Source organism: Pangasianodon hypophthalmus, chromosome 4 (assembly GCF_027358585.1).
Source record: "Pangasianodon hypophthalmus isolate fPanHyp1 chromosome 4, fPanHyp1.pri, whole genome shotgun sequence".
Taxonomy (NCBI): Eukaryota; Metazoa; Chordata; class Actinopteri; order Siluriformes; family Pangasiidae; genus Pangasianodon; species Pangasianodon hypophthalmus.
The window spans coordinates 8,038,422-8,051,672 of NC_069713.1; positions in this window are offsets into that span (position 1 = coordinate 8,038,422).

Consider the following 13,251-nt stretch of genomic DNA (forward strand, 5'->3'; position numbering starts at 1 on the left):
AAAAGGTATCATTAGTGCTAACCAATCACAACATCCTGTGACCTTATATAAAGCCACACCTCTTTTGTGCTGGCTGGTGGAGGGGGTGTGTCACTCAGATGATGAACAGGGAGGGGGCAGGGCATAGTGACACTTACTACCCATAAAGAAGGCTTTATGCTGCTTTCGACTCAGAATTCAGTACTCTGAATTACATCATTTTCAACCTTTCTTTGTTCGAGCTACAAAGTGAGGAAAACATGGACGCCTCCATGTTCATTTTATAGGAGTTTATATGAGTGAAATGAAACAGTATATATGGGTGATATGAGTGAAAACAGCAAACTGTATAGTCAGTGTTATAGGTTTAACAGTTGAATATGTCAGTATGTTGATAGATCTAAAGCAAATACTTGTGTATATACAGTAGAACTCATTTAAAGGTAAGAAGTGCTACTGTGTTTACTGTTGCTGATGGGAGCAGCCATGTTGATTAGATGGCACTTGCTTGTTTCCTTTGGCTTTTCCTAGACAGAGGTCAGAAATTCTGAATAACGAGCTTTATTATTAGTTGAGGAAACTCTAGGCTAATGCTTCTAGCTTTCTAAACATGTCCTACTTGGAATACTTTGTGAAAGAGAGACCATTTTTAGTGAGCTTATGACTGACTGACTGACTTACTGACTTACTGAATGAATGAATGAATAATTGTTTAAAAAACTGTGGGAAAATTGCTTCAAAATTTACTAGATATGCCATAACTCCATCAAATTTGACACAAGCTATTTTGGCTAATGAACTATAAATTGGAGGAATTATCTTTCATGAACTATTACACAAATAAACTGTCCTAATGATACTCTAATGACATTTATTTCTTATTTACCCCATGCTGTTTTAGATCTTAACATTTCTAGGAAATAAAACCAGACCAGGTTCACTGTGAGCCTCACACTCTACCAGCACTGGGAGACGAAAAATATTTGATCATTTGATCATCACAAATATTTGATCAGATTTCCCAAGGCCTTAAAAGAAATTGTATTTCCATCTCGGTTCTCCTTCTGCAGCTCTGCTGTGCCGTAGTGGACACATTTAAATTTAAAGGCGATCCCTTTGTGGCTGCTTGGGACGCTTTTGAATTTACAGCAAATATGACATCTCATTCCTCCTCCTTCCCCTCAGTGGAACCTCAACAGTGAAGTGTTTTTTTTTTTATGATCATCAGCCAGGGGAAACTTTCAAAGGGCACTTTGACAGGTTGCTGAGCTCATAGTGCCCACCCCTCCGTTTACAAATGATCTCGGTGGCTATGTCTTGTGGCCTCCAGTTTCTGAAAGGCCAGCTGTGATTGATGGATGTCTCGACAGTTCCTTCAGCAGCCCGGAAATTGAGATAATAGTATAATGAGCTGATATTGGGGGTGGTGGGGGGGTTGGGGGGGAGGGTTGCTTGCCACAATGAGATGTTTGATAAGATTTGCATGGTGCGAAGGGAACATGGTTCTAAAGCAGTGCTCATAAATCACACGCTCTTGTAGGATGAAGCTGAAGGACGGCTATCCACATGAAAATGTTCCCCAATTGTCAAATTTACAGTGGATTGTTTTATAGCATGTCAGAATAGATGGGGCTTCAGTTTTGACACATTGAAAACAATTCTCCGCAAATTGGCGTGAAAAGGCCAAATGGCCAAATACACTTCAACATCATCGCTTCTTTTATTGCTGTGTTTCCACTTAATGCATTGTTTCACAAGGATGATGGCATGATGCAACAGAGTTGTAAATATCCCCATCCCTACAATTGGGATATATATATAACACCAGTAACATGACTTGAATATCTTCCATGAATCAAAGCCTCATTCTGGAGTTTAAGAAACCAAGTCCCTGCTATTACAGTGCTAGCTCAGAGTGTGCTCATGAGACCCCAGTAAATATACAGAATATGAATTCCTATTGCAGCAGTATTAAAGGAAAAAAAATAACTCCACCCTGGAACACGGTTTATATTGAAATATTTGTGATGTGTTTAGTGTTTCTGCTGCTAATGTGTTGGCTGGTGCTCTATTTTCATTATTCCTGTGAGAAGTTGGTGGTCGTGTGGTGCACTGATATTACATTTAATAGGACAAAAAAAGTTCAACAATCTCAAGCATAAGAGATAATCTATATAAGGGTTCGCTCTTAACTCCTGAAAACAAAAGCTCTTCTTTTCCCACTCACCATTTCCCACAGATTAATGAGAAATCCAGCATAGAAGTAATGTAGAGAGCAAATATTGGATCTAAAGTCCCAGAATGCAATGCAGACAGACCAACTAGTGTACAAATGTGGAGGCAGAGAGCTGGACTAAAGTGCTGCTGCACTTTCTCCCACAGAAACCACTATCAGCAGGTAGTTGAACAGCATTGTGGGTAGGTAATGTATTAGACTTTACCCAAAGTGAAAATAGACCACTCTATGGATGCTGTTGAATATCATATGATATATAGAAGATTACTATGCAAGTCATTCAGCAAAGATTGTTCCTTTAAAAACTAGTTCAGCATTTGCAGCAGTTTGCATCTGTTAATAATATCCACAGTCATGTTCTCAGTGTACTGGAGGAAATGTTCTAGGCCTGAGTCAATAAAGTGACTCTGTGGTTATGATGAGGTTGGAAATACAAATCCTGGCACCGTGAAACTGCCACTGTTAACCATTAACGCTCGTCTTCTAAGCTCAAATGTCTTTAGCTTTGGGGCTTTTTGGATAAAAACGTGTACCAAATCAAAATGTAAATGGGCACAAACTGTCAAACTGGTCGTATGTACAGTATCTGTATAAGACAGTGTAAAATTCTACAAAAAATTTCTACAAAAGCCCAAAGTGAGAAACTGTAAACTGTTTGTCTGAAAGCAATGAAGGGTAATGTTAGGGTTGGGGCTAGAATTCATACTTTATCTTATGACTTCATCACCCTCAATTATTTCCCTCCCTCACTCTGGAGCCAGTCCTGGGAACACTGAGTGTTAGGTAGGAATACACTCTGGATAGGATGCCAGTTACACACATTCAAACACTCATTCACACCCTGGGGCAATTTATCTTAGCCAATCCATCTACTGGCATGTTTTTCTGAAAGCCAGGAAACCCACAGGAAACCCACATGGACATGGGGACTTCACGTGAAACTCTATGCAGACAGTAAGCTGAGCTAAGGAGATCGAAACGAGAAGCCTGGAGCTGTGAGGCCAATGATACCCACTGCACCACCACACCATCATCACTCATTTCAATCCTCTTGAGATCATTTGCATGCCTCCGCAACGAAATGGGATGTCTGTCCATCCGTCTGTGTGTGGATCTGGGTGGTTGAATGTTGTAAAAATCTGATTAACTTTTGGAAGTGATCCAAACAAGGTCAAGGTCACAGCAAGGTCAAATGTCTGAAAGGAACAGACTTGTTGGTTCTTTAGATTGTAATGTCGCCCCCATATATTTTATTTTAAATGTAGTAATTCACGGATAACTCGTCTACATAAGCATGAGGTAGACAACAATATGTGGACAAACGCTATTTTACCTGAAGCCAAACATGGAAAAATGTTAAGCTTAAGTTGTCTTTTTTTAATTGCCTACAGAATTTTTAAAATGGTTAAAAAAATAAAAATGGACAACTAAAATATGTTCTCATTGTAAGTTTTGTCTACCTCTTGTTTATGTTGCCAGTGACTGTATATTCCTTATTGTCTTCAACATGGATATCTTTTCTTAGCATTCACTTTCTTCATACATAGGGGAAATTAACACTTTTTAGCAAAATTTCATCCAAAAAATTTCATACTTAGTTTATATGTATGTATTTTTTTCAGATAGCCTTTAAGAATGCCTTTGACAAAAGAAGAACGTATTGAAATCATTCTTGTGGTTGGATCGGAAAGCTGTCACAAGGTTGCGTTGGACTTTAACAGAAAACATGGCAAGCACGTCACACACTATACTGCTGCCAAACTTATTAACGAATTGAAAAAGACTGGAAGTGTTGCGGTCCAACCGAGAAGTGGACGTCCACGAACATCCACTGACGAAGACGCAACCGACGTGGTGCTGGCAAACACAGTCCCCGAAGTATGGAGACTATTGTGACTCCCTGCACAGTAATTTAGTAGATACACACATTTAAATTGCTCAATCACATCTTCACCAAATGAAAAAAAAATCTTTTTAGTGCAGAATTGCGGCCAAACTCATGCCGCCAACCAAACCAAACCAGCTAAAATGTCGGTGTTGTGTTACTGTTCCGTTCTTTCATTTCCATGCTTCACAAACATAAAACCTCTTTTTCACCATGTGTTAAATTGATCCAGAGAGCCGGGATTGCAATCGCAAGGACGGAGGCCATTTTCTCATCGAGGGACTAGAAAATGGAATGGAGCGTCCCCGCACAAAGGGACTTTCATCTATAATTGCGGGACGGTTCATTGCTGTGGCAATCGAGTGCAGCTTTTTATGCTTGCAGACAAGGTCAAGTCCAGTTTGTGAGTTAATTAACAACCTGAACACCGCGATTCAGTCCGTGGAATGAGCACTTAATCATACGTGGAATGCATCTGGGCTGGGTGTGCATGAAAAGAGGAGAAGCTTCAAAAAAAAAAAAAACCTGTGCGGATGAGTGCATCTGGGTACAAACATCCCCGAGATCCTCAATCTCAGTACTTACAAAAAAGAAAAGAGCGAGGGAGAGCGAAGGACAAAGACAGAGAATCTGACGTGAGCTTCAAAAGCTTCTGAATGTCAGAAATTCATGGATAAGCCAGAAGAAAAGCAGAATCACAGCACAGTGGAATGAGCCTTTGTGTTTCTGTGGCTTTTTTTTTTTTTTTTGTTAGTTCAATTAGTATTGCTTTAAATAAAAGTGAACATCTTTTTAATGAATTTGTTTTGAAGAGCATTAGAACATTCCTGAAACAGCTTATTAGTATAAATCTTTCTGGAGGTTAAGAGGACGCTGGCCTCGCTTTCCGGCCAGCGATATCGTCTGCTCTTCCGAGAAAGCTCGTTCAAAGATGTGTGTTTGTCAGACATTTATATCTTAATAAACACCAATCATATTTACATGGAGCTCTCAGTTCCACAGTGACATCCAGTGGCCTTCTCAGGAGGCAAAACAGCTGGAATCAAGGGGAAAAAAACCTTATTGGCATTTCCATTTACTGTTTACAGAAAGCAATGAAATATAAGCAAAGTTTGTTTTTTTTCCTGGAGCAATACACACACACACACACACACACACAGAGTCATTAATAATGGACTAAATTACTGACACTGAGTTGGGTTTGGATTTGGTGCCCCCATGAGGAGAGAGGAGAGTGACGCCATTTCAGAGAGGTACAGAAAGAGAAAGAGAGAGAAGAGACTAAGGGACAGAGAGAGAGTGAGAGAGAGAGCGAGTGCGAGGGAGAGACAGAGAGGAAGTAGGGAAACTGAAGAATGTTCAGAGAATGAGAGAGAGAAAAGAGACTAAGGGATGTAGAGATAAAAAGATAGAGAAAAGACATTGATAAAAAGAGATAGAAAAGAGAATGAGAGATAGAGAGACTGAGAGATAGAGAGAAAGAAACTGATGGACAGATAGAAGAGACGGAGGGACATAGAGAGAAAGAAAAAGGCACAAAGATGGTGCGGAACAGAGAGAAAGAGGGAGAGAACATGGACTGAGGAACATCGAGAGTAAGAGAGACAGAAGAGATTGAGAGAGAGAGAGAGAGAGAGAGGAGATTGAGGGACAGACAAATGAGAAAGAGAGTTAAGGATAGATAAAAAGTTGGTCTCACAAATTACACACAGCTTATATATATATATTCTGAGAGATAGATAGAATTCAATTCAATTCAATTCAATTTTATTTGTATAGCGCTTTTAACAATGGACACTGTCACAAAGCAGCTTTACAGAAATAAATGGATTCACAAAAATATATTGTAAATATTTAAATTTATCACTGTGAATTTATCCCTAATGAGCAAGCCAGTGGCGACGGTGGCAAGGAAAAACTCCCCGAGATGATATGAGGAAGAAACCTTGAGAGGAACCAGGCTCAAAAGGGAACCCATCCTCATCTGGGTGCAACGGATAGTGCAATTATAAATAAATCCCTTCTATTGTGTACTATATGGACAAATAGTGCAATTGTGCAACCAATAAATTCATCACAGTATTTGCAAGAGGTCCGGCTGGTTAAAATCTATCCACTGTCCACTGATGGAGTCCTGAGTACGAAGCTGCTCGTGGCAACTGCAGCCCCAAAGCCACTACAGCAATCGCAGTCCCAAGCCATTACAGTACAGTACAGCTCCCCATATGTGATCCCCAAGCCATCTCCACATCCCCCAGGTGGCACCATCCCCAGCAATCCAAACAGTTCTTCAGGCAGTCCATATGGGGCCACCCCCAGCAGCAGCGAGCGAACTCAACCGATGAGAACTCCAACCAGAAGTAGGAGAGAGAGAGAGAGAGAGAAAGAGAGAGAGAGAGAGAATAGTTAAGGTTAGGGACGTGGTGAGTGTTTGTACCTTTCTCACAAAAATCAGCCAGAATTCAACCACATTCTCACATGTTGTTGAAATTCATATGCTTTTTTTATGAGATCAGGTTGAAATTTACAATTTTTAAACTATATCTTTTATTTAAAGGCCAACATAATTCCATTTCATGGTCTAACAATCATCTATAGAGTTTTTTTTATATATATTTTTTTTTAACCGTGTAACATCACTGACTTCGGAGGATCAAAGTAGAAAAAAAATGTGTTTAAAACAAATTTCAAGAAACAGGAAGATCGGTTCTTAGCACATGATGTCCATCTGTTAAAATTAATCAAATGAAGAAGTTTCTCATAACAATAAACCATAAACCAATAAGAATAGCTGATCCCGCCCACTCAGATTGACTGACAGCTGACCTTCCCAAGAAGAACAACTGGCATGGAGTAAAGGGGAAAAACTGGAATGAAGGAAATAGAATAATATTTTCCTAATTTTCTAACTCTTTTCTAACTTTATATTACAGCTCCATGTTCCCAGACAGAACCATACGTGTTCTCTGGGTTCCTCCAGCCTCATAAATTCATACAGTGTATATAGGTGGGTTGGCAAATCTAAATTTCCGTTATGAATGTGTGTGAATGTGTGTCGTCCCATCCACAGTGTATTTCCACCTCACATCCAGTGTTCTTGGTGTAGGCTCCGGATCCATCGCATCCCTGACCAGGATAAAGCGCATACTGATGATGAAGGAATTAACGGATTAATACAGTGTATAGTAAATACAGTATTTTGCTTTTAAAGACAAATTAATAATAATTTTTTTTCTACTTTGGTCCTTAGAAGGTAATGAGTTTCACTGTATCTGAATACCTTTCTTTAATGTTTCAGAAAATCTGATGGTGGAGAAGCCACTTGTAGCTCAATCCCTAATGGTGGCTTTAAAAGCCTCATCAGGCAGACGTGTGAATTGTGAAGCTCCTCTGAGCTTGAAACTAATGAGGTTAACTGTGGAATGTGCCTTCTCATACTGTTTTCATCTCCTAACTAAAGTATTGTTGAGAATCTTGAGAGTGTGTGTTTGAGAGAGAGAGAGAGAGAGAGAGAGAGAGAGTGAGGGGGGGGGATCATCATCCCCCGCACCACCACAATGATCAAATCTGACAAGCCTCAGCCTGTTATTTCAGTCTGATGGCCAGTTCCTGGAAAAGAGGGCTGCTGCAGTGTGTTTCAGCGAGACGACAGTCCCATCTCCTTCATTTTCTTCAATAAAACTCAAGCTCATGTCTCACTTTCATCTGCTGCCTTTGGCAAGCACGTAGTGCTTTTGGCCTGATGTCAGGTAGATGGTTAATGCGGCGAGTCTGAGTTCAGCTCTCTGCAGGACGCTGGGGAGCTGAGCGTGCAGGTCCTAACAAGGTGGAGAGCTCTGCTCCAATCAAGCACGACCGAATAGACTCTTTACAGTGTCTGGTGATTCTACCAATGATCCTTTGCTTTTGCCATGGGGCACTTTTAGTGTCTCTGTAACTGTAGGTAAAGTTTGGGCCCTTGTGTTTGGATATGCTTGAATGATGCAACATATCATCGTATAATAAATAAATGAAGGAGAAAGACAGGGTAAGTAAGGGATAAAAACTTAAAGGTATGACGTTATAGGAAATTAATCAACGGCAGAGTGGTGTAATGTGGCCTAATGTGAAGAGTTATTGTTATCACTATTATCAGAGTTGATTATTTTCCTATAACAGCATGCCACTAAGTGTTTTAGTCCTTATGTACCTAGATGTCTTTTGCCAAACATACAGCAGCATGGTTTTATAATGGTCCATATAATGTACCATTACAATACATTATAATATGTTATTTAAACACGTAAAAAGATGACTGTTATGGTTGTAAACAAGATGTCAAACATAGTATGAACTTCAAGAATGTATATGATGTGACATCTACTATTAGTAGCACTATTAGTAGTATTAGCACTGCCTCTTGCAGCTAGGTGTCCAGCCTGCACTAATGCCGTGGCTATGCAGTTTCGTCTCTGGCTGCAAGCAGAGGCTACGCTACCAAGACTGCTATTCCTCACAGGGGTGTGGCCGAAGGTACTTTACTGGGGTCCCTCTTATTTCTTGCCCCGAAGAGTTTGAAAATAGCTGGAAGTATGTGGATGATTTAAACCTCATCTATATGTGTGCCACGCAGATAAATCAACATCTCCCCAGACAGTTCTGGATAACTTTGACAACAAAGCAGTAAAATGACATTAAACCCAGATAAATGTTGTATTATGACAGTGACATTTATGAGAAATCCACCTCCTTCTATGCCTCTGTACTTGTCCGGACAACAGATAATGACTCATGGTACTGTGAAGGTGTTTTGACTCTGGATACAGTCTGACTTAGAGTGGGATCATCAGCCAGCAGCATGGCACGGAAATCTGACACAAGCTCTGTTACAGTAGATACGTGTTCAGAAACCAATCATTGGCGGAGCATACTCTACTTATCAGGATGCACTGAAAGCCCTTTCACTGACCACTCTCCAAAAGAGAAGGAACAATCTGTGCAGGGACTTTAACTTCAGCCTTCTCAGTTCTCCTTTTAAGGACTGGCTGCCACCCCTCAATGCCCAGACGTCATTCCAGCAAACCAGGAACTGCTATCAACTACAGATGATTAGCAACCAGCAGAATTCAAGTAAAAAACAAATAGAAATGTTTTTTGGGGGAAAAAGAAAAAAGTTAACTAATACTTTGTTAAAGCACCTTTAGCACTCAGTCTTTTCGGATCTATAGCACTCAGTCTTTTCGGGTAAGAATCTACCAACTTAGACTCTTACCCAAAAAGCACATCTTAATTTGGCAATTTTATTCCACTCTTCCTTTTAAAATTGCTTCAGATCAAGTCACAGGTTTCTGATAGGATTTAGATCTGGGCTCTGACTGGCCCATTCCGAAACTATGATGATTCCCTCTATCTTGACTACAGCCCCCATAGCATGATGCTGCCACCACCATGCTTCACCATGGGTATGGTGTTCTTTGGGGAAGAATCTGTCTTGTTTTTCTGCCAAACATATCTTTAAGATTTATGCCCAGAAAGTTCTACCTTGGACTCATCAGACCATAATACATTTTGCCACATGTTTTGGGGTGATTTAGGTGAGCAATCGATAGTGGATCAGGAATGACTTAAAAGCAGCACATTATACTTACATCCACCCAAACTGGACAGAAATGCATGGTCATGGATATCCCTCATCAGCTAGTGGTCACTAGGTAACTACATCATAATATCATTTACAGCTGGCATCACACAGCTGGAACAATAATGCATGGCAATGGAAGTAACTTCTGACAGGCTCATGGATTTTGTGGATTTCTAACAGCTAATGAGAAATACTCAAGGGTTGTATCATGAGCTCGGGTTACTGTCTGTGTGGAGTTTTGCAAGTTCTCCTCATGTCATCATAGATTTTTGTTCTGGGTTCTGCGCTTTTGTGGTTTCCTCCCACCTGGAAAAGAATAAATGAGACACACTTCATGTCTCTTACACCTCATACTGTATCTTGCTGGACACAGCCTAGTATATTGACTGAGTGCCAGAGCTATATTCATAGGTACCAGGGTTCCTCAAGGGTTCTTTGCATGGTTAACAGTTCTAGGTAGAGCCAGTTCTACATGAGGAACCCTCTAAAAAAATGTAAAGGTTCTTGGCTGCTCCAAAGGGTTTCTTTCTCTTTTCTTGCATTTATTGTTCTTTAAAATAGTAAGGTTTTTTTGTTGTTGTTGTTGTTGACTACTCCACTGGTTGAGTAGCAACCTTAAAAACCTAGACTTTTAGACCTTAAAATTTGTCCCCTAATCATTTCAGTGGTTCTGTAATGGATAGTTATGAGTCCTTAGCTTGCTAAAAGGGTTCCACTTGGATGTCTGTCCAATAGGAAAATACTCAGTTGTTCTAAATAGAGCTTTTAAAAGGGTTCCCTGGAGGGACAGAAAAAAAAACCTACTAGATTTAACCCTAGAGTGTAGCCTTTGTAAAACCTCCCTTGCATCAATAAGGTTGTAAGTAGAGTTCATTTTAAATGGGAATGAAATGAAGTGTTCTTTCTGTAGCCCTTGGTTGTAAAGGTTCTAGAAAAAGAACCCTTAAAAAGTTCCCCAAGAGGGATAATCCAAAGTGTCGTGAATTCCCCCTCTCACTCTGCTCTTTCCTGTAGTTTTGTTCTGAGTTCACTCCATGTGCTTTTGTTTTGGTTTTGCCCCCACTCCTGTCATAACGTTCACTGACTATCCTAATGTGTTCACCTGTTCTATGTCTCTGATCAGATAAATTACTCTTCTCTGTTGTTTCTCTTCATCCCTGTCAAGTCTTAGAGACTTGTTTTTCAAGTACTGTATTTTTTTGGTCCTGAGCCTTGGCTGTTGTTTGTGTGTGAAGCCTACCTTTAATAAAATGCATGTTATATTTACAGACTTGCATCCTGCCTCCCACTACTGTTCATTATACAAAAAGCCCTTTAAGAAACCTTTTTAAAATCCTTATTAATTGAGCAGAATAAAATTAAATGAAATTAATATTAAGTTAAGTGAATTTGTGCTTGCTCTACATTTAACCCATCCATGTGCACACACACACAGTAGTGAACACACACCTGGAGCAGTGGGCAGCCTTTTTTTTTGGCTGTGGCGCTCAGGGAGCAGTTGGGGGTTTGGTGCCTTGCTCATGGGTCTCATCTCAGTCGTGATATTGAGGGTGGGAGAGAGCGCTGGTCATTCACTCCCCCCACCTACAATCCCTGCTGGACCTGAGACTCAAACCCATGACCTTCGGGTTGCAGGTCACTGCCCCCTAGCTAAATATCATGATATAATCAATAATACTTAAAGAAACTGGCCACTGGTAGACATAGTAAGAAAAATATGCTAACCAGGTAACTTCAGAGTTCCTTTAAAAAATTTCACCTGCCAGGTTTCTCTGTTGCATCTATCTTTTTTTAAGCACAAGTTAAATGTTATGTACACCTTTAATTGAAAGGATTCAATAATACAAAAGATGATTAACAAGCAAATTAAGGTTCCCCTGAGCAAAAAAGTACATTTTCTAATTCCCCAGTGTCTGGTACAAATCAAAACCAATGCTCAATTTTTAATACATGGAGATTTACTCAAAACTCTGTGATATTAGGAAAATGCAATTAAGCAAATTCATATTGAGTCATTCATCACAGTGATTCTTGATAAACACTCTAAAATTATCAAATGAAATGAAATAAACAGAATATGGAATAACAGCAGAGGATAGCCTATTAGCTAGCACACTTACACCAGCCGCTCCTGATAAATCCCAAATCAGCAAACCCCAAACAAACACACGCGAATGTCAGTGGGTCAGTGTGAGATAAGCCGAGTGCAGAATAATATTTGATTAAGTTAATCCAGTTTCCTGTTGTGCCACAGACACGTGCGTTATGTTCAACACCGAGACAGGACGGACGTGTGAAACGAGTTTTATACTCCATCTCTTTTAAAACGCTCTGTTGTTCCTTTCTTTCCTTCCTTGCTCTTTCTTTCTTGCTTGCTTGCTTTCTTTCTTTCCACCCTTCCTTCCTTTCGTCTTTCCATCCTTTTCTTTCTTTCTTTCTTTCTTTCTTTTACTTCCTTTCTTTCCTTCCTTCCTTCATTCCTTCCTTCATATCTTTCTTTTCTTCCTTTCCTTTCCTTTCATTTTGTTTCTTGTCCCTTCCTTCCTTCCTTCCTTCCTTCATTCATTCATTTCTTTCTTTTTGTCTTTCTTCATATCTTTCCTTATTTTTTCTTTCTTTCATTCTTTCCTTCCTTCCTTCATATCTTTCTTTTCTTCCTTTCCTTTCCTTTCATTTCATTCATTCATTTTTTTCTTTTTGTCTTTCTTCATATCTTTCCTTATTTTTTCTTTCTTTCTTTCATTCTTTCCTTCATTCCTTCCTTCATATCTTTCTTTTCTTCCTTTCCTTTCCTTTCATTTTGTTTCTTGTCCCTTCCTTCCTTCCTTCCTTCCTTCATTCATTTCTTTCTTTTTGTCTTTCTTCATATCCTTCCTTCCTTCCATCTTTCTTTCTTTCTTTCTTTCTTTCTGCAGTAACTATGGAAGGTTACAGAGGAAATTCTCTGCTTGAGATAAACCTAACAAACATTTCTGTTATCAGATGAAAGTCACACAAATCCAAAACAAAGTCTGTTGTCCTTGACTGAACTGACATTAAACAGTGTTGAAGCAGCAGTAAGACGGGTGCAGACTGTACCAGTGGTGCAGGATGCACATCTGAGTGTTTTCTGCTCCAACATGCTCACGCTGACTCAGGGAGGAAGTGCTGATTAGTTAAATCAGGTGAGAAAACAGCTAAATATCCAGAGCAGAGAACCAGAATGGAGAACCACTCGCCAAAAATCAGCAGCAAAAAAAAAAAAAAAAAAAAAAAGATTTATATCAAGTCATCTAATGAAGGACTAAATTAGTGCAAAATAACTGTGTTAATAACACTGTTACATACCAGGTACCCGAGTGGAAGTAGCTGTTATTTATGGATGAATATAAATCTGTACATTCTGGGGCAAAAAAAACTAAAACAAAACTTTGTATTTTTGGACTGATGGTACTCTTAGTTTGTGACCTAGTGAACCAGTAGCAGAATGGATTTATTGATAGTGACTTCAAAGCACTTTTGTAAGTCACTCTGGATAAGAGCATCTGCCAA